This window comes from Pseudophryne corroboree, unplaced genomic scaffold (assembly GCF_028390025.1).
Source record: "Pseudophryne corroboree isolate aPseCor3 unplaced genomic scaffold, aPseCor3.hap2 scaffold_90, whole genome shotgun sequence".
NCBI lineage: Eukaryota > Metazoa > Chordata > Amphibia > Anura > Myobatrachidae > Pseudophryne > Pseudophryne corroboree.
Genome location: NW_026970479.1, coordinates 481,511 through 504,211, shown reverse-complemented (window position 1 = coordinate 504,211; position 22,701 = coordinate 481,511). Strand labels below are relative to the sequence as shown.

Sequence of the window (22,701 nt, the reverse complement as noted above, 5' to 3'; positions counted from 1 at the left end):
AGCAAGTATGTAGAATCATCACAACTTAAAACAGGTTGAACACGATGGGCAATTTGCCTCTATTCAACCTCAAAAACTATGTTACTATATTACTATGTTATTGTAGTATACAGAACACCACAATGCAATGAGCAGTGATAGTGAGCACTGATGAGGATACTAGAACTGACACTGAGCAGCAAGATGCAGCACTGGACTATTAGTAATGTACTGTAGTATGCTGAGCAACACAATGCAGCACAAGACAATGAACAGTGATACTGAGCACTGATGAGGATACTACTGAGAACTGACACTGAGCAGGAGAGACACACTACTAGTATTACTGAGCAGCAATAAGTAACCACTGATACTGAGCACTGATATTGAGATTTCCACTGAGAGAACATAGCCACGTCCTCTCCGCTCTCTCTTCAATGCACGAGTAAAAATGGCAGCAACGCGCAGCTCTTTATATGGAATCCGAATCTCGCGAGAATCCGACAGCGGGATGATGACATTTTCCCTTGTTCAGGTTTTCCGAGTCAGGCGGGAACAACCGAGCCTGCCTCGGACCAGTGTAAACCACGTGGAGTTCGTGGGGAATTCGGTTCTCGGAGAACCGAACCCGCTCCTCTCTACCTTATACCCTATCAATTTTTTTATTTTCAATCTAAGCCCCTGCAGTTTTCTGTAAGCATCTGCTTCGCTATGATGATCAACAAGTCACAAGGGCAAACACTCAGGGTTTGAGGCGTAGATCTTAGGACCAGCTGCTACAAGCATGGCAGAGGTGTCACTATCACTGGTGACACCCAGAGAGGTGGCGAGGGAGATTGTAATGCAGTGCGCGCAGATAAGCAGTGCAATGGTAAAAAGGAGGCATGGTTTCATAGGTAGGGGCGTGGCCTGGTGGCCTGAATCTACATTTTGTTGCTCCGGGTGTCCCGGGGGTTGGGGGCTGCACCCGGGGACTAGTGTGTGAGCGGTGCTGGCTCCTGCAAAGTGACAGGGCATGGCCACCCAGCATGACGCCTCCCTTCTTGACCATGCTGTAATTGCAGTCGCACTGCAGTTCAGCGTGATCATAAAAAATGGTGTAGGCTCCTGCTGGTGCAGACTGTATGTGCGCGCAGGAAGCCGCCACCATTTTTGTGATCACAGCGGCTGAATGTGATGTCATACAGTCGCTGTGACCACGCCCCCTGTGTCTCCTCCGTTGCAGACCCCATTTTGAAGCCTTGCCCCCGCACCGCTCCATCCCTGACTTGGAAATGGAGTGTTGCTGACCCACCTCTCCCCCCCTTCCCCGCCCCGATTGACAGGCAGAGGCGATCACATTCTCTGCGGGGTGCCGCAGAAAATGCAGGCACATGCGTATGCTCTTAGCAATTTTTGCAGTTGGATCGCTTATTGTGATTGCAATCCAACCTGAATCAGGCCCTATTACCTATCACAATGCGCTGCGGGCAGTACAAAATTGGGTTAATATAGGAGAAAACCCCCCAGACCTGTGCTCCTTAACTGTACCTGGTGGCTAGTGGAGCGGCTGCCCAGTAATCAGTGTCCACCGCAGTGCGCACACGGCCCACCCCCTACGGCCTCGCTCCCCTTCAGCAGCGGCCTCGTGATCCGGAAGGGTGGTGTGTGTGTGACTGACCTTAGGATGAAACCGGAGCCTCCGCTGCAGTGACCCAGCAACCAGGGCACGGGAGTATACAGCGCCGCTGGGAGTGATGAAGCTGCAGTAAAGATGTCTATTAGACCTAGCCTGCTGCAGCCCTTGTAGATTCTCATAAAACAAGTTCTTCTTTTCTTGTCAAAATTAATAGCTAAGAATAGGCTGCCTGAGGCAGGCCCCTGTTAATTGGCCTGCTACTGAAGGCACCAACTACAAACTGAGCTCCCTGTTCATGGAAGCGGGGTTATAGAGGAGAATGCACTGAGCTTCTTGGGAACAGTCAAAAGCTTTGAGCCGGTTGGTGCCTCAGATCAAGATCCTACTCTACACCCCAATGTGAATCCTTGTGGAGTCCAGTGTACCCCACAGAAGAAATTAATGTGTCACACCCATTGGCAGCAACCTTAGAATAGCTGCTGACGGGCACAATTGAGAAAGGAAGGGGGGGGGGGACATTTGAATCCAGCACATAGATGCAATTCAAATATGTAATTCGTACCTTCCTATTTTAAAATATAATGGATGAACCTCACCCTGTGAGAACAATCTTCATGATCAAGAGATCTCATATGCAAAATAAATATGAGTTGGGATAGGGCTGGGGAGGGCTGCTCGGGCAGCACCTCCCCCGTCAAGTTAAGGAGATTCAACTGAGGAAGCACAAGGGAACTCTCGTCTGGGGACAACAACTGCAGGGAGACCACATCTTTTCAGATGAACATGGGAGGGCGGAAGGCTGCCTAATACTGAAGCACCATATGCAACAACTAGTACAAGCATTCCTGGGGGAAGGTCTGCAGCAGACGGATTTGCATACGGTGATGTTATCCAAGCAGTGGGCCAAAGTTGACTGGAACCCTCATCTGCATATGAAAAGAGAAAAGGGGCATGCAGGGCATGGCGGCCTTTTGCAGTGCTTGGATGACCCCTAGTTCACATTAAACACCCCCACCCTCCTTTGGTGTGGGGCTCATGTTGGCCATGCCCCATCCCCTGAAGCATTCAAGCTGATTTCTTGCAGCAGCTGGGCACTGTAACAGCTCCAGAGCTGTTCTGTAAGGCAAGTAAAAGGGTGTGGGCCCTGCAGCACCACCTGTAGTTCGCATTGTGCGTTGGAAGGCACAAAGTAAGCAGACGGGAGGAGAAGTCAGGATAGTGCGCAAGGGCATTCTTTTCTCTTAGTCCGTAGAGGATGCTGGGGTCACATTAAGAACCATGGGGTATAGACGGGATCCGCAAGAGACATGGGCACTTTAAGACTTTCAAAGGGTGTGAACTGGCTCCTCCCTCTATGCCCCTCCTCCAGACTCCAGTTATAGGAACTGTGCCCAGGGAGACGGACATTTCGAGGAAAGGATTTATTGTTAAACTAAGGTGAGCATCTTACCAGCTCACACCTTAAACATGCCGCAGAACGTGGCATTCAACAGAACACAAGCCAACGGCATGAACAATTGCAGCAAAAAGCTGACCAGAACCATAACACAACATGTGTATAACCACAAGTAATAACTGCAGACACAGTATGGACTGGGACGGGTGCCCAGCATCCTCTACAGACTAAGAGAAAAGGATTTACCGGTAGGTATTAAAATCCTATTTTCTCATATGACCTAGAGGATGCTGGGGTCACATTAAGAACCATGGGGTTATACCAAAGCTCTTGAACGGGTGGGAGAGTGCGTACGACTCTGCAGCACCGAATGACCCAACTTAAGGTTATCATCAGCCAAGGTATCAAACTTGTAAAACTTAGCAAAAGTGTTTACTAAATAGCTGCTCGGCAAAGTTGCAATGCCGAGACTCCCCGACCAGCTGCCAAGGATGAACCCACCTTTCTTGTAGAATGGGTCTTCACCTACTTCAGTAACGGCAATCCTGCCGTGGAATGAGCATGCTGAATCTCACCACAGATCCAGCGCATAATGGTCTGCATGGAAGCAGGACACCAAATCCTGTTGGGAGCATACAGGACAAACAGAGCCTCTGTTTTCCTAATCTGAACCGTTCTGGTGACATACATTTTCAAAGTTCTGACCACAGCCAGAGACTTTGACTCAACGAAGGTGTCAGTGGCCAAAGGCACCATGTGGAAAGATGAACCACCTTCGGCAGAAATTGTTGACGTGTCCTCAATTCTGCTCTATCTTCATGAAAGATCAAATAAAGGCTCTTGTGATACTGCATGGTTTGTACTGTTTTCCATGTGCTCCCAGACCTTTAAGCAAGTAGCATGGTCAAGAAAGTTCTGTTTGAAAAGAAACAACATTTACTGTCATTGTTATGCAAATAAACTTACATTAAAGCTAACAAGAAAGCACACTCGTTCTGTCTTTAAACTGATAAAAGAAACCCCAATAATATGGGGCATGCAAAAATTGAGATAAAACTCAGTTTTGCTCCTCTCCACGGAAATCTTTAATAAAAGGCGAAATATTTGTTAGTTCTGAAGAGAAACCAGAGCATGACCAAGATTCCACCTGTCGCCTGAGTGCCATGCCAGCAGTTCTCATTCAGCTGAAAGTGAGCACCCAATTTGAATGAAAGAAAGCAGATTTCTCACCAGGCTTCCCCTTGCTATAAACATGGTTTGTACTCTTTTCCATGTGCTCCCAGATCTTTCAAGCAATTAGTGTGGTCAAGAAAGTTCTGTTTGAAAAGAAACAAACATTTACTGTCATTTCTATGCAAATGAGCTTACATTAAAGCACACTCGTTCTATCTTTAAACCGATAAAATAAAACCCCAATAAGATGGGGCATGCAAAAATTGAGATAAAACTCAGTTTTGCTCCTCTCCACGGAAATCTTTAGTAAAAGGCGAAAGATTTGTTCGTTCTGAAGAGAAACCAGAACATGACCAAGATTCCACCTGTCGCCTGAGTGCCATGCCAGCAGTCCTCATTCAGCTCAAAGTGAGCACCCAATTTGAAAGAAAGAAAGCAGATTTCTCACCAGGCTTCCCCTTGCTATAAACATGGTTTGTACTCTTTTCCATGTGCTCCCAGATCTTTCAAGCAATTAGTATAGTCAAGAAAGTTCTGTTTGAAAAGAAACAAACATTTACTGTCATTTCTATGCAAATGAGCTTACATTAAAGCACACTCGTTCTATCTTTAAACCGATAAAAGAAACCCCAATAAGACGGAGCATGCAAAAATTGAGATAAAACTCAGTTTTGCTCCTCTCCACGGAAATCTTTAGTAAAAGGCGAAAGATCTGTTCGTTTTGAAGAGAAACCAGAGCATGACCAAGATTCCACCTGTCGCCTGAGTGCCATGCCAGCAATCCTCATTCAGCTCAAAGTGAGCACCCAATTTGAAAGAAAGAAAGCAGATTTCTCACCAGGCTTCCCCTTGCTATAAACATGGTTTGTACTCTTTTCCATGTGCTCCCAGATCTTTCAAGCAATTAGTGTGGTCAAGAAAGTTCTGTTTGAAAAGAAACAAACATTTACTGTCATTTCTATGCAAATGAGCTTACATTAAAGCACACTCGTTCTATCTTTAAACCGATAAAATAAAATCCCAATAAGATGGGGCATGCAAAAATTGAGATAAAACTCAGTTTTGCTCCTCTCCACGGAAATCTTTAGTAAAAGGCGAAAGTTTTGTTCGTTCTGAAGAGAAACCAGAACATGACCAAGATTCCACCTGTCGCCTGAGTGCCATGCCAGCAGTCCTCATTCAGCTCAAAGTGAGCACCCAATTTGAAAGAAAGAAAGCAGATTTCTCACCAGGCTTCCCCTTGCTATAAACATGGTTTGTACTCTTTTCCATGTGCTCCCAGATCTTTCAAGCATTTAGTATAGTCAAGAAAGTTCTGTTTGAAAAGAAACAAACATTTACTGTCATTTCTATGCAAATGAGCTTACATTAAAGCACACTCGTTCTATCTTTAAACCGATAAAAGAAACCCCAATAAGACGGAGCATGCAAAAATTGAGATAAAACTCAGTTTTGCTCCTCTCCACGGAAATCTTTAGTAAAAGGCGAAAGATCTGTTTGTTTTGAAGAGAAACCAGAGTATGACCAAGATTCCACCTGTCGCCTGAGTGCCATGCCAGCAGTCCTCATTCAGCGCAAAGTGAGCACCCAATTTGAAAGAAAGAAAGCAGATTTCTCACCAGGCTTCCCCTTGCTATAAGCATGGTTTGTACTCTTTTCCATGTGCTCCCAGATCTTTCAAGCAATTAGAATGGTCAAGAAAGTTCTGCTTGAAAAGAAACAGACATTTATAGTCATTGTTATGCAAATAAACTTACATTAAAGCTAACAAGAAACTGATAAAAGAAACCCCAATAATATGGGGCATGCAAAAATTGAGATAAAACTCAGTTTTGCTCCTCTCCACAAAAATCTTTAATAAAAGGCGAAAGATTTGTTCGTTCTGAAGAGAAACCAGAGCATGACCAAGATTCCACCTGTCGCCTAAATGCTGTGCCAGCAGTCCTCATTCAGATCAAAGTGAGCGCCCAACTTGAAAGTAAGCAGATTTCTCACCTGGCTTCTCCTTGCTATAAGCATGGTTTGTACTGTATTCCATGTGCTCCCAGATCTTTCAAGCAAGTAGCATGGTCAAGAAAGTTCTGTTTGAAAAGAAACAAACATTTACTGTCATTTCTATGCAAATGAGCTTACATTAAAGCACACTCATTCTATCTTTAAACCGATAAAAGAAACCCCAAAAAGATGGGGCATGCAAAAATTGAGATAAAACTCGGTTTTGCTCCTCTCCACGGAAATCTTTAGTAAAAGGCGAAAGATTTGTTCGTTCTGAAGAGAAACCAGAGCATGACCAAGATTTTTATCTGAAAATATGTGTTCTCCCTGCAGTTGTTGTCCCCAGATGAGAGTTCCCTTGTGCTGCCTCAGTTGAATCTCCTTTACTTGACAGAGATGTGCCTGAGCAGCGGCCCTCCCCAGCCCTATCCCAAATCATACTTATTTTGCATAGGAGATACCATGGTCATGAAGATTGTTCTCCCAGGGTGAGGTTCATTCATTGCATTCTGGGTATGCTGACCCCTGTGATTTTCCCAAATGTGGGAAACTCGCTTTTATACCCTTGTGCACTATCCTGACTTCTCCTCCTGTCTGCTTACTTTGTGCCTTCCAATGCACAATGCAAACTACAGGTAGTGCTGCAGGGCCCACACCCTTTTACTTGCCTTACAGAGCAGCTCTGGAGCTGATACAGTGCCAAGCTGCTGCAAGAAATCAGCTTGAATGCTTCAGGGGATGGGGCATGGCCAACATGAGCCCCACACCGAAGGAGGGTGGGGGTGTTTAATGCGAACTAAGGGTCATCCAAGCGCCGCAAAAGGCCGCCATGCCCTGCATACCCCTTTTCTCTTTTCATATGCAGATGAGGGTTCCAGCCAACTTTGGCCCTCTGCTTGGATGACATCACCGTATGCAAATCCGTCTTCTGCAGAACTTCCCCCAGGAATGCTTGCACTAGTTGTTGCATTTGGTTTGTTGTTTGGGGGTGCTTCAGTATTAGGCAGCCTTCTGCCCTCCCATGTTCATCTGAAAATATGTGTTCTCCCTGCAGTTGTTGTCCCCAGATGAGAGTTCCCTTGTGCTGCCTCAGTTGAATCTCCTTTACTTGACAGAGATGTGCATGAGCAGCGGCCCTCCCCAGCCCTATCCCAAATCATACTTATTTTGCATAGGAGATACCATGGTCATGAAGATTGTTCTCCCAGGGTGAGGTTCATTCATTGCATTTTGGGTATGCTGACCCCTGTGATTTCCCCAAATGTGGGAAACTCGACTGCATTATTTGTGGTAGTGGGGGACTGTGTTTGTGCTTTCCTCTGGTCAGCTCTGTTAAAACTCAGATTTCTTTGTCTCAGATTTTCCTCTAGCCTTGTTCTTCTTTCGAGAGTTCCCTTGTGCTGCCTCAGGTGGATCTCCTTCACTTGACAGGGGGGTGCCCGAGCAGCGACCCTCCCCAGCTCTAGCCCAACTCCTACTTACCTGCCAGGTGAGATACTATGATCAGGAAGGTGCTTCTCCCAGGGCAAGGCTCACCCATTGCACTCTGGGTGTGCTGCTCCTACGATTTCCCCAAATGTGGGACACTTGACTGCATAATTTGTGTTTCCTCTGGTCGGCTCTCGTATAATTCAGATCTCTTTGTCTCAGGTCTTTCTCCAGCCTAGTTTGCTGTCTGTTTCCACTTCTTTTATCTTGAGCCCCTCCCTTCTATACCCTTGTGCACTATCCTGACTTCTCCTCCCGTCTGCTTACTTTGTGCCTTCCAATGCACAATGCAAACTACAGGTAGTGCTGCAGGGCCCACACAATCTTTTACTTGCCTTAAAGAGCAGCTCTGGAGCTGTTACAGTGCCCTGCTGCTGCAAGAAATCAGCTTGAATGCTTCAGGGGATGGGGCATGGCCAACATGAGCCCCACACCAAAGGTGGGTGGGGGTGTTTAATGCGAACTAGGGGTAATCCAAGCACCGCAAAAGGCCGCCATGCCCTGCACGCCCCTTTTCTCTTTTCATATGCAGATGAGGGTTGAAGCCAACTTTGACCCACTGCTTGGATGACATCACCATATGCAAATCCATCTGCTGCAGGCCTTGCCCCAGGAATGCTTGCACTAGTTGTTGCATTTGGTTTGTTGTTTGGGGGTGCTTCAGTATTAGGCAGCCTTCTGCCCTCCCATGTTCATCTGAAAATATGTGTTCTCCCTGCAGTTGTTGTCCCCAGATGAGAGTTCCCTTGTGCTGCCTCAGTTGAATCTCCTTTACTTGACAGAGATGTGCCTGAGCAGCGGCCCTCCCCGCCCTATCCCAAATCATACTTATTTTGCATAGGAGACACCATGGTCATGAAGATTGTTCACCCAGGGTGAGGTTCATTCATTGCATTCTGGGTATGCTGACCCCTGTGATTTCCCCAAATGTGGGAAACTCGCCTGCATTTTTTGTGGTAGTGGGGGACTGTGTTTGTGTTTTCCTCTGGTCAGCTCTGGTAAAAGTCAGATTTCTTTGTCTCATATATTCCTCTAGCCTTGTTCTTCTTTCGAGAGTTCCCTTGTGCTGCCTCAGTTGGATCTCCTTCACTTGACAGGGGGGTGCCCGAGCAGTGACCCTCCCCAGCTCTAGCCCAACTCCTACTTACCTGCCAGGTGAGATACTATGATCATGAAGGTGCTTCTCCCAGGGCAAGGCTCACCCATTGCACTCTGGGTGTGCTGCTCCTGTGATTTCCCCAAATGTGGGAAACTTGATTGCATAATTTGTGTTTCCCCTGGTCGGCTCTCGTATAATTCAGATCTCTTTGTCTCAGGTCTCTCTCCAGCCTAGTTTGCTGTCTGTTTCCACTTCTCTTTTCTGGAGCCACTCCCTTCTATGCCCTTGCGCACTATCCTGACTTCTCCCGTCTGCTTACTTTGTGCCTTCCGACGCACAATGCGAACTACAGGTGGTGCTGCAGGGCCCACACCCTTTTAGTTGCCTTACAGAGCAGCTCTGGAGCTGTTACAGTGCCCAGCTGCTGCAAGAAATCAGCTTGAATGCTTCAGGGGCTGGGGCATAGCCAACATGAGCCCCACACCAAAGGAGGGTGGGGGTGTTTAATGCGAACTAGGGGTCATCCAAGCACCGCAAAAGGCCGCCATGCCCTGCATGCCCCTTTTCTCTTTTCATATGCAGATGAGGGTTCCAGCCAACTTTGGCCCACTGCTTGGATGACATCACCGTATGCAAATCCGTCTGCTGCAGACCTTCCCCCAGGAATGCTTGTACTAGTTGTTGCATATGGTTTGATATTTGATGGTGCTTCAGTATTAGGCAGCCTTCCGCCCTCCCATGTTCATCTGAAAAGATGTGGTCTCCCTGCAGTTGTTGTCCCCAGACGAGAGTTCCCTTGTGCTTCCTCAGTTGAATCTCCTTAACTTGATGGGGGAGGGGCTGCCCGAGCAGCCACCCTCCCCAGCCCTATCCCAACTCATACTTATTTTGCATATGAGATCTCTTGATCATGAAGATTGTTCTCACAGGGTGAAGTTCATCCATTATATTTTAAAATAGGAAGGTACAAATTACATATTTGAATTGCATCTATGTGCTGGATTCAAATGTCCCCCCCCCCCCTTCCTTTCTCAATTGTGCCCATCAGCAGCTATTCTAAGGTTGCTGCCAATGGGTGTGACACATTAATTTCTTCTGTGGGGTACACAGGACTCCACAAGGATTCACATTGGGGTGTAGAGTAGGATCTTGATCTGAGGCACCAACCGACTCAAAGCTTTTGACTGTTCCCAAGATGCTCAGCGCATCCTCCTCTATAACCCCGCTTCCATGAACAGGGAGCTCAGTTTGTAGTTGGTGCCTTCAGTAGCAGGCCACTTAACAGGGGCCTGCCTCAGGAAGCCAATTCTTAGCTATTCATTTTGACAAGAAAAGAAGAACTTGTTTTATGAGAATCTACAAGGGCTGCAGCAGGCTAGGTCTAATAGACATCTTTACTGCAGCTTCATCACTCCCAGCGGCGCTGTATACTCCCGTGCCCTGGTTGCTGGGTCACTGCAGCGGAGGCTCCGGTTTCTTCCTAAGGTCAGTCACACACACACCGCCCTTCCGGATCACGAGGCCGCTGATGAAGGGGAGCGTGGCCGTAGGGGGTGGACCGTGTGCGCACTGGCGTGGACACTGATTACTGGGCAGCCGCTCCACTAGCCACCAGGTACAGTTAAGGAGCACAGGTCTGGGGGTTTTTCTCCTATATTAAACCAATTTTGTACTGCCCGCAGCGCATTGTGATAGGTAATAGGGCCTGATTCAGGTTGGATTGCAATCACAATAAGTGATCCAACTGCAAAAATTGCTAAGAGCATACGCATGTGCCTGCATTTTCTGCGGCACCCCGCAGAGAATGCGATCGCCTCTGCCTGTCAATCGGGGCAGGGGGGGAGAGGGGGGTCAGCAACACTCCATTTCCATGTCAGGGATGGAGCGGTGCGGGGGCAAGGCTTCAAAATGGGGTCTGCAATGGAGGAGACACAGGGGGCGTGGTCACAGCAGCTGTATGACATCACATTCAGCCGCTGTGATCACAAAAATGGTGGCGGCTTCCTGCGCGCACATACAGTCTGCACCAGCAGGAGGCTACACCATTTTTTATGATCACGCTGAACTGCAGTGCGACTGCAATTACAGCATGGTCAAGAAGGGAGGCGTCATGCTGGGTGGCCATAAGAGATGAGCGGGTTCGGTTCCTCGGAATCCGAACCCGCCCGAACTTCACCCTTTTTTGCTCGGGTCCGAGCAGACTCGGATCCTCTCGCCTTGCTCGGTTAACCCGAGCGCGCCCGAACGTCATCATCCCGCTGTCGGATTCTCACGAGACTTGGATTCTATATAAGGAGCCGCGCGTCGCCGCCATTTTCACACGTGCATTGAGATTGATAGGGAGAGGACGTGGCTGGCGTCCTCTCCGTTTAGATTAGAAGATAGAGACGAGTGACATTTGATTTACTACTAATTTGGGGAGCAGTTGAACTTGTCAGGAGTACTCAGTAGTGCAGAGTTTTGCTGATAGTGACCACCAGTTTTATTATTTATAATCCGTTCTCTGCCTGAAAAAAAACGATACACATACCATATCTGTGCTCAGCCTCAGTGTGCTGCATGATATATCATCTATGTATATCTGACTGTGCTGAGTGCTCACTGCTCACACAGCTTAATTGTGGGGGAGACTGGGGAGCAGTTATAGCAGGAGTACAGTGCACACTTTTGCTGCCAGTGTGACCACCAGTATATTGTCTGCCTGAAAAAGTTAAACACTCCTGTGGTGTTTTTTTTTTATTCTATAAATGCATTCTGCTGACAGTGTCCAGCAGGTCCGTCATACATATATTATATAAATATTTACCTGCAGTAGTGTTATATTTTTTTTTTCATCTTTATCATCTCTATATTAGCAGACGCAGTACGGTAGTCCACGGCTGTGGCTATCTCTGTGTCGTCAGTGCTCGTCCATAATTGTATACCTACCTACCTGTGGTGGGTTTTTTTTTTCTATCTTCTTCATACTAGTAGTTTAGGAGTCTACTGACAGTGTCCACCAGGTCCATCATTATATTATATACCTACAGTAGTAATATATTTATTATATTATCTATACTAGCAGACGCAGTACGGTAGTCCACGGCTGTGGCTATCTCTGTGTCGTCAGTGCTCATCCATAATTGTATACCTAACTACCTGTGGTGGGGTTTTTTTTTTATCTTCTTCATACTAGTAGTTTAGCAGTCTGCTGACAGTGTCCACCAGGTCCGTCATTATATTATATACCTACAGTAGTAATATATTTATTATATTATCTATACTAGCAGATGCAGTACGGTAGTCCACGGCTGTACCTACCTCTGTGTCGTCAGTGCTCGTCCATAATTGTATACCTACCTGTGGTGGGGTTTTTTTTTCTATCTTCTTCATACTAGTAGTTTAGGAGTCTGCTGACAGTGTCCACCAGGTCCGTCATTATATTATATACCTACAGTAGTAATATATTTAGTATATTATCTATACTAGCAGACGCAGTACGGTAGTCCACGGCTGTACCTACCTCTGTGTCGTCACTCGTCCATAATTGTATACCTAACTGTGGTGGTTTTTTTTTTCTATCTTCTTCATACTAGTAGTTTAGCAGTCTGCTGACAGTGTCCACCAGGTCCGTCATTATATTATATATACCTACAGTAGTTATATATATTTTTTTTTATATCATTAATTATCATCTCTATACTAGCAGACGCAGTACGGTAGGCCACGGCTGTGGCTATCTCTGTGTCGTCAGTGCTCGTCCATAATTGTATACCTACCTACCTGTGGTGGAAGTTTTTTTCTATCTTCTTCATACTAGTAGTTTAGCAGTCTGCTGACAGTGTCCACCAGGTCCGTCATTATATTATATATACCTACAGTAGTTATATATATATTTTTTTTTATATCATTAATTATCATCTCTATACTAGCAGACGCAGTACGGTAGTCCACGGCTGTAGCTACCTCTGTGTCGTCAGTCACTCGTCATCCATAAGTATACTAGTATCCATCCATCTCCATTGTTTACCTGAGGTGCCTTTTAGTTGTGCCTATTAAAATATGGAGAACAAAAATGTTGAGGTTCCAAAAATAGGGAAAGATCAAGATCCACTTCCACCTCGTGCTGAAGCTGCTGCCACTAGTCATGGCCGAGACGATGAAATTCCATCAACGTCGTCTGCCAAGGCCGATGCCCAATGTCATAGTACAGAGCATGTAAAATCCAAAACACAAAAGATCAGTAAAAAAATGACTCAAAAATCTAAATAAAAATCGTCGGAGGAGAAGCGTAAACTTGCCAATATGCCATTTACCACACGGAGTGGCAAGGAACGGCTGAGGCCCTGGCCTATGTTCATGGCTAGTGGTTCAGCTTCACATGAGGATGGAAGCACTCAGTCTCTCGCTAGAAAAATGAAAAGACTTAAGCTGGCAAAAGCACAGCAAAGAACTGTGCGTTCTTCAAAATCACAAATCCACAAGGAGAGTCCAATTGTGTCGGTTGCGATGCCTGACCTTCCCAACACTGGACGTGAAGAGCATGCACCTTCCACCATTTGCACGCCCCCTGCAAGTGCTGGAAGGAGCACCCGCAGTCCAGTTCCTGATAGTCAGATTGAAGATGTCAGTGTTGAAGTACACCAGGATGAGGAGAATATGGGTGTTGCTGGCGCTGGGGAGGAAATTGACAAGGAGGATTCTGATGGTGAGGTGGTTTGTTTAAGTCAGGCACCCGGCGAGACACCTGTTGTCCGTGGGAGGAATATGGCCATTGACATGCCTGGTGAAAATACCAAAAAAATCAGCTCTTCGGTGTGGAAGTATTTCAACAGAAATGCGGACAACAGGTGTCAAGCCGTGTGTTGCCTTTGTCAAGCTGTAATAAGTAGGGGTAAGGACGTTAACCACCTCGGAACATCCTCCCTTATACGTCACCTGCAGCGCATTCATCATAAGTCAGTGACAAGTTCAAAAACTTTGGGCGACAGCGGAAGCAGTCCACTGACCAGTAAATCCCTTCCTCTTGTAACCAAGCTCACGCAAACCACCCCACCAACTCCCTCAGTGTCAATTTCCTCCTTCCCCAGGAATGCCAATAGTCCTGCAGGCCATGTCACTGGCAATTCTGACGAGTTCTCTCCTGCCTGGGATTCCTCCGATGCATCCTTGAGTGTAACGCCTACTGCTGCTGGCGCTGCTGTTGTTGCTGCTGGGAGTCGATGGTCATCCCAGAGGGGAAGTCGTAAGACCACTTTTACTACTTCCACCAAGCAATTGACTGTCCAACAGTCCTTTGCGAGGAAGATGAAATATCACAGCAGTCATCCTGCTGCAAAGCGGATAACTGAGGCCTTGGCATCCTGGGCAGTGAGAAACGTGGTTCCGGTATCCATCATTACTTCAGAGCCAACTATAGACTTGATTGAGGTACTGTGTCCCCGGTACCAAATACTATCTAGGTTCCATTTCTCTAGGCAGGCGATACCGAAAATGTACACAGACCTCAGAAAAAGACTCACCAGTGTCCTAAAAAATGCAGTTGTACCCAATGTCCACTTAACCACGGACATGTGGACAAGTGGAGCAGGGCAGACTCAGGACTATATGACTGTGACAGCCCACTGGGTAGATGTATTGACTCCCGCCGCAAGAACAGCAGCGGCGGCACCAGTAGCAGCATCTCGCAAACGCCAACTCTTTCCTAGGCAGGCTACGCTTTGTATCACCGCTTTCCAGAATACGCACACAGATGAAAACCTCTTACGGCAACTGAGGAAGATCATCACAGAATGGCTTACCCCAATTGGACTCTCCTGTGGATTTGTGGCATCGGACAACGCCAGCAATATTGTGCGTGCATTATATCTGGGCAAATTCCAGCACGTCCCATGTTTTGCACATACCTTGAATTTGGTGGTGCAGAATTATTTAAAAAACGACAGGGGCGTGCAAGAGATGCTGTCGGTGGCCACAAGAATTGCGGGACACTTTCGGCGTACAGGCACCACGTACAGAAGACTGGAGCAACACCAAAAACGCCTGAACCTGCCCTGCCATCATCTGAAGCAAGAAGTGGAAACGAGGTGGAATTCAACCCTCTATATGCTTCAGAGGATGGAGGAGCAGCAAAAGGCCATTCAAGCCTATACATCTGACCACGATATAGGAGGTGGAATGCACCTGTCTCAAGCGCAGTGGAGAATGATTTCAACGTTGTGCAAGGTTCTGCAACCTTTTGAACTTGCCACACGTGAAGTCAGTTCAGACACTGCCAGCCTGAGTCAGGTCATTCCCGTCATCAGGCTTTTGCAGAAGAAGCTGGAGACATTGAAGGAGGAGCTAAGACAGAGCGATTCCGCTAGGCATGTGGGACTTGTGGATGGAGCCCTTCATTCGCTTAACCAGGATTCACGGGTGGTCAATCTGTTGAAATCAGAGCACTACATTTTGCCCACCGTGCTCGATCCTAGATTTAAAACCTACGTTGTATCTCTCTTTCCGGCAGACACAAGTCTGCAGGGGTTCAAAGACCTGCTGGTGAGAAAATTATCAAGTCAAGCGGAACTTGATCGGTCAACAGCTCCTCCTTCACATTCTCCCGCAATTGGGGGTGCGAGGAAAAGGCTCAGAATTCCGAGCCCACCCGCTGGCGGTGATGCAGGGCAGTCTGGAGCGACTGCTGATGCTGACATCTGGTCCGGACTGAAGGACCTGCCAACGATTACGGACATGTCGTCTACTGTCACTGCATATGATTCTCTCACCATTGAAAGAATGGTGGAGGATTATATGAGTGACCGCATCCAAGTAGGCACGTCAGACAGTCCGTACGTATACTGGCAGGAAAAAGAGGCAATTTGGAGGCCCTTGCACAAACTGGCTTTATTCTACCTAAGTTGCCCTCCCACAAGTGTGTACTCCGAAAGAGTGTTTAGTGCCGCCGCTCACCTTGTCAGCAATCGGCGTACGAGGTTACTTCCAGAAAATGTGGAGAAGATGATGTTCATTAAAATGAATTATAATCAATTGCTCCGTGGAGACATTGACCAGCAGCAATTGCCTCCACAAAGTATACAGGGAGCTGAGATGGTGGATTCCAGTGGGGACGAATTGATAATCTGTGAGGAGGGGGATGTACACGGTGATGAATCGGAGGATGATGATGAGGTGGACATCTTGCCTCTATAGAGCCAGTTTGTGCAAGGAGAGATTTATTGCTTCTTTTTTGGTGGGGGTCCAAACCAACCCGTCATTTCAGTCACAGTCATGTGGCAGACCCTGTCACTGAAATGATGGGTTGGTTAAAGTGTGCATGTCCTGTTTATACAACATAAGGGTGGGTGGGAGGGCCCAAGGCAATTCCACCTTGCACCTCTTTTTTCTTTTATTTTTCTTTGCGTCATGTGCTGTTTGGGGAGTGTTTTTTGGAAGGGCCATCCTGCGTGACACTGCAGTGCCACTCCTAGATGGGCCAGGTGTTTGTGTCGGCCACTTGGGTCGCTGAGCTTAGTCACACAGCTACCTCATTGCGCCTCTTTTTTTCTTTGCGTCATGTGCTGTTTGGGGAGTGTTTTTTGGAAGGGCCATCCTGCGTGACACTGCAGTGACACTCCTAGATGGGCCAGGTGTTTGTGTCGTCCACTTGGGTCGCTGAGCTTAGTCACACAGCTACCTCATTGCGCCACTTTTTTTCTTTGCGTCATGTGCTGTTTGGGGAGTGTTTTTTGGAAGGGCCATCCTGCGTGACACTGCAGTGCCACTCCTAGATGGGCCAGGTGTTTGTGTCGGCCACTTGGGTCGCTGAGCTTAGTCACACAGCTACCTCATTGCGCCTCTTTTTTTCTTTGCGTCATGTGCTGTTTGGGGAGTGTTTTTGGAAGGGCCATCCTGCGTGACACTGCAGTGCCACTCCTAGATGGGCCAGGTGTTTGTGTCGGCCACTTGGGTCGCTGAGCTTAGTCACACAGCTACCTCATTGCGCCTCTTTTTTTCTTTGCGTCATGTGCTGTTTGGGGAGTGTTTTTTGGAAGGGCCATCCTGCGTGACACTGCAGTGCCACTCCTAGATGGGCCAGGTGTTTGTGTCGGCCACTTGGGTCGCTGAGCTTAGTCACACAGCTACCTCATTGCGCCTCTTTTTTTTTTTGCGTCATGTGCTGTTTGGGGAGTGTTTTTTGGAAGGGCCATCATGCGTGACACTGCAGTGCCACTCCTAGATGGGCCAGGTGTTTGTGTCGGCCACTTGGGTCACTGAGCTTAGTCATCCAGCGACCTCGGTGCAAATTTTAGGACTAAAAATAATATTGTGAGGTGTGAGGTGTTAAGAATAGACTGAAAATTAGTGGAAATTATGGTTATTGAGGTTAATAATACTTTGGGATCAAAATGACTCCCAAATTCTATGATTTAAGCTGTTTTTTAGGGTTTTTTGAAAAAAACACCCGAATCCAAAACACACCCGAATCCGACAAAAAAAATTCGGTGAGGTTTAGCCAAAACGCGTTCAAACCCAAAACACGGCCGCGGAACCGAACCCAAAACCAAAACACAAAACCCGAAAAATTTCCGGTGCACATCTCTAGTGGCCATGCCATGTCACTGTGCAGGAGCCAGCACCGCTCACACACTAGTCCCCGGTGCAGCCCCCAACCCCCGGGACACCCGGAGCAACAAAATGTAGATTCAGGCCACCAGGCCACGCCCCTACCTATGAAACCATGCCTCCTTTTTACCATTGCGCTGCTTATCTGCGCGCACTGCATTACAATCTCCCTCGCCACCTCTCTGGGTGTCACCAGTGATAGTGACACCTCTGCCATGCTTGTAGCAGCTGGTCCTAAGATCTACGCCTCAAGCCCTGAGTGTTTGCCCTTGTGACTTGTTGATCATCATAGCAAAGCAGATGCTTACAGAAAACTGCAGGGGCTTAGATTGAAAATAAAAAAAATTGATGGGTATAAGGTAGAGAGGAGCGGGTTCGGTTCTCCGAGAACCGAATTCCCCACGAACCCCACGAACTCCTCCTCCGAGGCAGGCTCGGTTGTTCCCGCCTGACTCGGAAAACCTGAACAAGGGAAAATGTCATCATCCCGCTGTCGGATTCTCGCGAGATTCGGATTCCATATAAAGAGCTGCGCGTTGCCGCCATTTTTACTCGTGCATTGAAGAGAGAGCGGAGAGGACGTGGCTATATTCTCTCAGTGGAAATCTCAATATCAGTGCTCAGTATCAGTGGATACTTATTGCTGCTCAGTAATACTAGTAGTGTGTCTCTCCTGCTCAGTGTCAGTTCTCAGTAGTATCCTCATCAGTGCTCAGTATCACTGCTCATTGTCTTGTGCTGCATTGTTGTGCTCAGCATACTACAGTACATTACTAATAGTCCAGTGCTGCATCTTGCTGCTCAGTGTCAGTTCTAGTATCCTCATCAGTGCTCACTATCACTGCTCATTGCATTGTGGTGTTCTGTATACTACAGTAACATAGTAATATAGTAACATATAGTAACATAGTTTTTGAGGTTGAATAGAGGCAAATTGCCCATCGTGTTCAACCTGTTTTAAGTTGTGATGATTCTACATACTTGCTGAATAATGTTTTATGACTAGTTAGCTACTACAACTCATGTTACCCCCGGATTAACCATGTTGATATTTTAAGTATTATAACCTTGGATAGCTTTTTCATTCAGAAATGTATCCATTCCTTTTTTAAATCCAATTACAGAGTCCGCCATTACCACCTTCCCTGGCAGGGAATTCCACATCCTGATTGCCCTAACAGTGAAGATCATAGTATCTCACCTGGCAGGTAAGTAGGAGTTGGGCCAGAGCTGTGGAGGATTGCTGCTCGGGCACCCCCTGTCAAATGAAGGAGATCCAACTGAGGCAGCACAAGGGAACTCTCGAAAGAAGAACAAGGCTAGAGGAAGATCTGAGACAAAGAAATCTGACTTTTACCAGAGCTGACCAGAGGAAAGCACAAACACAGTCCCCCACTACCACAAATAATGCAGTCGAGTTTCCCACATTTGGGGAAATCACAGGGGTCAGCATACCCAGAATGCAATGAATGAACCTCACCCTGGGAGAACAATCTTCATGACCATGGTATCGCCTATGCAAAATAAGTATGATTTGGGATAGGGCTGGGGAGGGCCGCTGCTCAGGCACATCTCTGTCAAGTAAAGGAGATTCAACTGAGGCAGCACAAGGGAACTCTCATCTGGGGACAACAACTGCAGGGAGAACACATATTTTCAGATGAACATGGGAGGGCAGAAGGCTGCCTAATACTGAAGCACCCCCAAACAACAAACCAAATGCAACAACTAGTACAAGCATTCCTGGGGGAAGTTCTGCAGAAGACGGATTTGCATACGGTGATGTCATCCAAGCAGTGGGCCAAAGTTGGCTGGATCCCTCATCTGCATATGAAAAGAGAAAAGGGGTATGCAGGGCATGGCGGCCTTTTGCGGCGCTTGGATGACCCTTAGTTCGCATTAAACACCCCCACCCTCCTTCGGTGTGGGGCTCATGTTGACAATGCCCCAGCCCCTGAAGCATTCAAGCTGATTTCTTACAGCAGCTTGGCACTGTAACAGCTCCAGAGCTGCTCTGTAAGGCAAGTAAAAGGGTGTGTAGTTTGCATTGTGCATTGGAAGGCACAAAGTAAGCAGACAGGAGGAGAAGTCAGGATAGTGCACAAGGGTATAAAAGGGAGGGGCTCAAGAAAAAAGAAGTGGAAACAGACAGCAAACTAGGCTGGAGAGAGACCTGAGACAAAGAGATCTGAATTATACGAGAGCCGACCAGGGGAAACACAAATTATGCAGTCAAGTTTCCCACATTTGGGGAAATCGCAGGGGCAGCACACCCAGAGTGCAATGGGTGAGCCTTGCCCTGGAAGAAGCACCTTCATGATCATAGTATCTCACCTGGCAGGTAAGTAGGAGTTGGGCTTGAGCTGGGGAGGGTCGCTGCTCGGGCACCCCCCTGTCAAGTGAAGGAGATCCAACTGAGGCAGCACAAGGGAACTCTCGAAAGAAGAACAAGGCTAGAGGAAGATCTGAAACAAAGAAATCTGACTTTTACCAGAGCTGACCAGAGGAAAACACAAACACAGTCCCCCACTACCACAAATAATGCAGTCGAGTTACCCACATTTGGGGAAATCACAGGGGTCAGCATACCCAGAATGCAATGAATGAACCTCACCCTGGGAGAATAATCTTCATGACCATGGTATCTCATATGCAAAATAAGTATGATTTGGGATAGGGCTGGGGAGGGCCGCTGCTCAGGCACATCTCTGTCAAGTAAAGGAGATTCAACTGAGGCAGCACAAGGGAACTCTCATCTGGGGACAACAACTGCAGGGAGAACACATATTTTCAGATGAACATGGGAGGGCAGAAGGCTGCCTAATACTGAAGCACCCCCAAACAACAAACCAAATGCAACAACTAGTGCAAGCATTCCTGGGGGAAGGCCTGCCGCAGATGGATTTGCATATGGTCATGTCATCCAAGCAGTGGGTCAAAGTTGGCTTCAACCCTCGTCTGCATATGAAAAGAGAAAAGGGGCGTGCAGGGCATGGCGGCCTTTTGCGGTGCTTGGATGACACTTAGTTTGCATGAAACACCCCCACCCTCCTTCGGTGTGGGTCTCATGTTGGCCATGCCCCAGCCCCTGAAGCATTCAAGCTGATTTCTTGCAGCAGCTTGGCACTGTAACAGCTCCAGAGCTGCTCTGTAAGGCAAGTAAAAGGGTGTGGGCCCTGCAGCACTACCTGTAGTTTGCATTGTGCATTGGAAGGCACAAAGTAAGCAGACAGGAGGAGAAGTCAGGATAGTGCACAAGGGTATAAAAGGGAGGGGCTCAAGAAAAAAGAAGTGGAAACAGACAGCAAACTAGGCTGTAGAGAGACCTGAGACAAAGAGATCTGAATTATACGAGAGCCGACCAGGGGAAACACAAATTCTGCAGTCAAGTTTCCCACATTTGGGGAAATCGCAGGGGCAGCACACCCAGAGTGCAATGGGTGAGCCTTGCCCTGGGAGAAGCACCTTCATGATCATAGTATCTCACCTGGCAGGTAAGTAGGAGTTGGGCTAGAGCTGGGGAGGGTCGCTGCTCGGGCACCCCCCTGTCAAGTGAAGGAGATCCAACTGAGGCAGCACAAGGGAACTCTCGAAAGAAGAACAAGGCTAGAGGAAGATCTGAGACAAAGAAATCTGACTTTTACCAGAGCTGACCAGAGGAAAACACAAACACAGTCCCCCACTACAACAAATAATGCAGTCGAGTTTCCCACATTTGGGGAAATCACAGGGGTCAGCATACCCAGAATGCAATGAATGAACCTCACCCTGGGAGAACAATCTTCATGACCATGGTATCTCCTATGCAAAATAAGTATGATTTGGGATAGGGCTGGGGAGGGCCGCTGCTCAGGCACATCTCTGTCAAGTAAAGGAGATTCAACTGAGGCAGCACAAGGGAACTCTCATCTGGGGACAACAACTGCAGGGAGAACACATATTTTCAGATGAACATGGGAGGGCAGAAGGCTGCCTAATACTGAAGCACCCCCAAACAACAAACCAAATGCAACAACTAGTGCAAGCATTCCTGGGGGAAGGCCTGCAGCAGATGGATTTGCATATGGTGATGTCATCCAAGCAGTGGGTCAAAGTTGGCTTCAACCCTCGTCTGCATATGAAAAGAGAAAAGGGGCGTGCAGGGCATGGCGGCCTTTTGCGGCGCTTGGATGACCCCTAGTTCGCATTAAACACCTCCACCCTCCTTCGGTGTGGGGCTCATGTTGGCTATGCCACAGCCCCTGAAGCATACAAGCTGATTTCTTGCAGCAGCTGGGCACTGTAACAGCTCCAGAGCTGCTCTGTACGGCAAGTAAAAGGGTGTGGGCCCTGCAGCACTACCTGTAGTTTGGAAGGCACAAAGTAAGCAGACGGGAGAAGTCAGGATAGTGCGCAAGGGCATAGAAGGGAGCAGCTCAAGAAAAGAGAAGTGGAAACAGACAGCAAACTAGGCTGGAGAGAGACCTGAGACAAAGAGATCTGAATTATACGAGAGCCGACCAGGGGAAACACAAATTATGCAGTCAAGTTTCCCACATTTGGGGAAATCGCAGGAGCAGCACACCCAGAGTGCAATGGGTGAGCCTTGCCCTGGGAGAAGCACCTTCATGATCATAGTATCTCACCTGGCAGGTAAGTAGGATTTGGGCTAGAGCTGGGGAGGGTCGCTGCTCGGGTACCCCCCTGTCAAGTGAAGGAGATCCAACTGAGGCAGCACAAGGGAACTCTCGAAAGAAGAACAAGGCTAGAGGAAGATCTGAGACAAAGAAATCTGACTTTTACCAGAGCTGACCAGAGGAAAGCACAAACACAGTCCCCCACTACCACAAATAATGCAGTCGAGTTTCCCACATTTGGGGAAATCACAGGGGTCAGCATACCCAGAATGCAATGAATGAACCTCACCCTGGGAAAACAATCTTCATGACCATGGTATCGCCTATGCAAAATAAGTATGATTTGGGATAGGGCTGGGGAGGGCCGCTGCTCAGGCACATCTCTGTCAAGTAAAGGAGATTCAACTGAGGCAGCACAAGGGAACTCTCATCTGGGGACAACAACTGCAGGGAGAACACATATTTTCAGATGAACATGGGAGGGCAGAAGGCTGCCTAATACTGAAGCACCCCCAAACAACAAACCAAATGCAACAACTAGTGCAAGCATTCCTTGGGGAAGGCCTGCAGCAGATGGATTTGCATATGGTGATGTCATCCAAGCAGTGGGTCAAAGTTGGCTTCAACCCTCGTCTGCATGTGAAAAGAGAAAAGGGGCGTGCAGGGCATGGCGGCCTTTTGCGGCGCTTGGATGACCCCTAGTTCGCATTAAACACCTCCACCCTCCTTCGGTGTGGGGCTCATGTTGGCTATG

General features: G+C 47.7%; 18 non-coding genes and 1 pseudogene across 18 annotated transcripts; 5 read left to right on the top strand and 14 right to left on the bottom strand.

Moving 5' to 3' along the window:
- Positions 1–4,010: 4,010 nt before the first annotated feature.
- Positions 4,011–4,126, bottom strand: LOC135044774 (U5 spliceosomal RNA). The gene has a single exon (XR_010237313.1). It is a non-coding gene; the product is annotated as a U5 spliceosomal RNA (small nuclear RNA).
- A 275-nt stretch (positions 4,127–4,401) lies between these two features.
- LOC135044648 (U5 spliceosomal RNA) lies at positions 4,402–4,517 on the bottom strand. Its single transcript, XR_010237189.1, has one exon. It is a non-coding gene; the product is annotated as a U5 spliceosomal RNA (small nuclear RNA).
- A 274-nt stretch (positions 4,518–4,791) lies between these two features.
- LOC135044715 (U5 spliceosomal RNA) lies at positions 4,792–4,907 on the bottom strand. The gene has a single exon (XR_010237256.1). It is a non-coding gene; the product is annotated as a U5 spliceosomal RNA (small nuclear RNA).
- Positions 4,908–5,182: 275 nt separating this feature from the next.
- LOC135044757 (U5 spliceosomal RNA) lies at positions 5,183–5,298 on the bottom strand. Its single transcript, XR_010237297.1, has one exon. It is a non-coding gene; the product is annotated as a U5 spliceosomal RNA (small nuclear RNA).
- A 274-nt stretch (positions 5,299–5,572) lies between these two features.
- LOC135044729 (U5 spliceosomal RNA) lies at positions 5,573–5,688 on the bottom strand. Its single transcript, XR_010237270.1, has one exon. It is a non-coding gene; the product is annotated as a U5 spliceosomal RNA (small nuclear RNA).
- A 264-nt stretch (positions 5,689–5,952) lies between these two features.
- LOC135044765 (U5 spliceosomal RNA) lies at positions 5,953–6,068 on the bottom strand. The gene has a single exon (XR_010237305.1). It is a non-coding gene; the product is annotated as a U5 spliceosomal RNA (small nuclear RNA).
- A 270-nt stretch (positions 6,069–6,338) lies between these two features.
- LOC135044627 (U5 spliceosomal RNA) lies at positions 6,339–6,454 on the bottom strand. Its single transcript, XR_010237168.1, has one exon. It is a non-coding gene; the product is annotated as a U5 spliceosomal RNA (small nuclear RNA).
- A 144-nt stretch (positions 6,455–6,598) lies between these two features.
- LOC135044591 (U1 spliceosomal RNA) lies at positions 6,599–6,726 on the top strand (annotated as a pseudogene).
- Positions 6,727–7,319: 593 nt separating this feature from the next.
- Positions 7,320–7,483, top strand: LOC135044886 (U1 spliceosomal RNA). Its single transcript, XR_010237422.1, has one exon. It is a non-coding gene; the product is annotated as a U1 spliceosomal RNA (small nuclear RNA).
- Positions 7,484–7,635: 152 nt separating this feature from the next.
- On the top strand, positions 7,636–7,798 carry LOC135045239 (U1 spliceosomal RNA). Its single transcript, XR_010237766.1, has one exon. It is a non-coding gene; the product is annotated as a U1 spliceosomal RNA (small nuclear RNA).
- A 675-nt stretch (positions 7,799–8,473) lies between these two features.
- Positions 8,474–8,637, top strand: LOC135045073 (U1 spliceosomal RNA). Its single transcript, XR_010237607.1, has one exon. It is a non-coding gene; the product is annotated as a U1 spliceosomal RNA (small nuclear RNA).
- A 152-nt stretch (positions 8,638–8,789) lies between these two features.
- On the top strand, positions 8,790–8,952 carry LOC135044467 (U1 spliceosomal RNA). Its single transcript, XR_010237058.1, has one exon. It is a non-coding gene; the product is annotated as a U1 spliceosomal RNA (small nuclear RNA).
- Positions 8,953–18,698: 9,746 nt separating this feature from the next.
- LOC135044910 (U1 spliceosomal RNA) lies at positions 18,699–18,862 on the bottom strand. Its single transcript, XR_010237446.1, has one exon. It is a non-coding gene; the product is annotated as a U1 spliceosomal RNA (small nuclear RNA).
- A 655-nt stretch (positions 18,863–19,517) lies between these two features.
- LOC135044361 (U1 spliceosomal RNA) lies at positions 19,518–19,680 on the bottom strand. Its single transcript, XR_010236966.1, has one exon. It is a non-coding gene; the product is annotated as a U1 spliceosomal RNA (small nuclear RNA).
- A 152-nt stretch (positions 19,681–19,832) lies between these two features.
- LOC135045099 (U1 spliceosomal RNA) lies at positions 19,833–19,996 on the bottom strand. The gene has a single exon (XR_010237632.1). It is a non-coding gene; the product is annotated as a U1 spliceosomal RNA (small nuclear RNA).
- A 674-nt stretch (positions 19,997–20,670) lies between these two features.
- On the bottom strand, positions 20,671–20,833 carry LOC135044375 (U1 spliceosomal RNA). Its single transcript, XR_010236979.1, has one exon. It is a non-coding gene; the product is annotated as a U1 spliceosomal RNA (small nuclear RNA).
- A 152-nt stretch (positions 20,834–20,985) lies between these two features.
- On the bottom strand, positions 20,986–21,149 carry LOC135044955 (U1 spliceosomal RNA). The gene has a single exon (XR_010237491.1). It is a non-coding gene; the product is annotated as a U1 spliceosomal RNA (small nuclear RNA).
- Positions 21,150–21,808: 659 nt separating this feature from the next.
- Positions 21,809–21,971, bottom strand: LOC135045205 (U1 spliceosomal RNA). The gene has a single exon (XR_010237733.1). It is a non-coding gene; the product is annotated as a U1 spliceosomal RNA (small nuclear RNA).
- A 152-nt stretch (positions 21,972–22,123) lies between these two features.
- LOC135044949 (U1 spliceosomal RNA) lies at positions 22,124–22,287 on the bottom strand. Its single transcript, XR_010237485.1, has one exon. It is a non-coding gene; the product is annotated as a U1 spliceosomal RNA (small nuclear RNA).
- Positions 22,288–22,701: the final 414 nt, after the last annotated feature.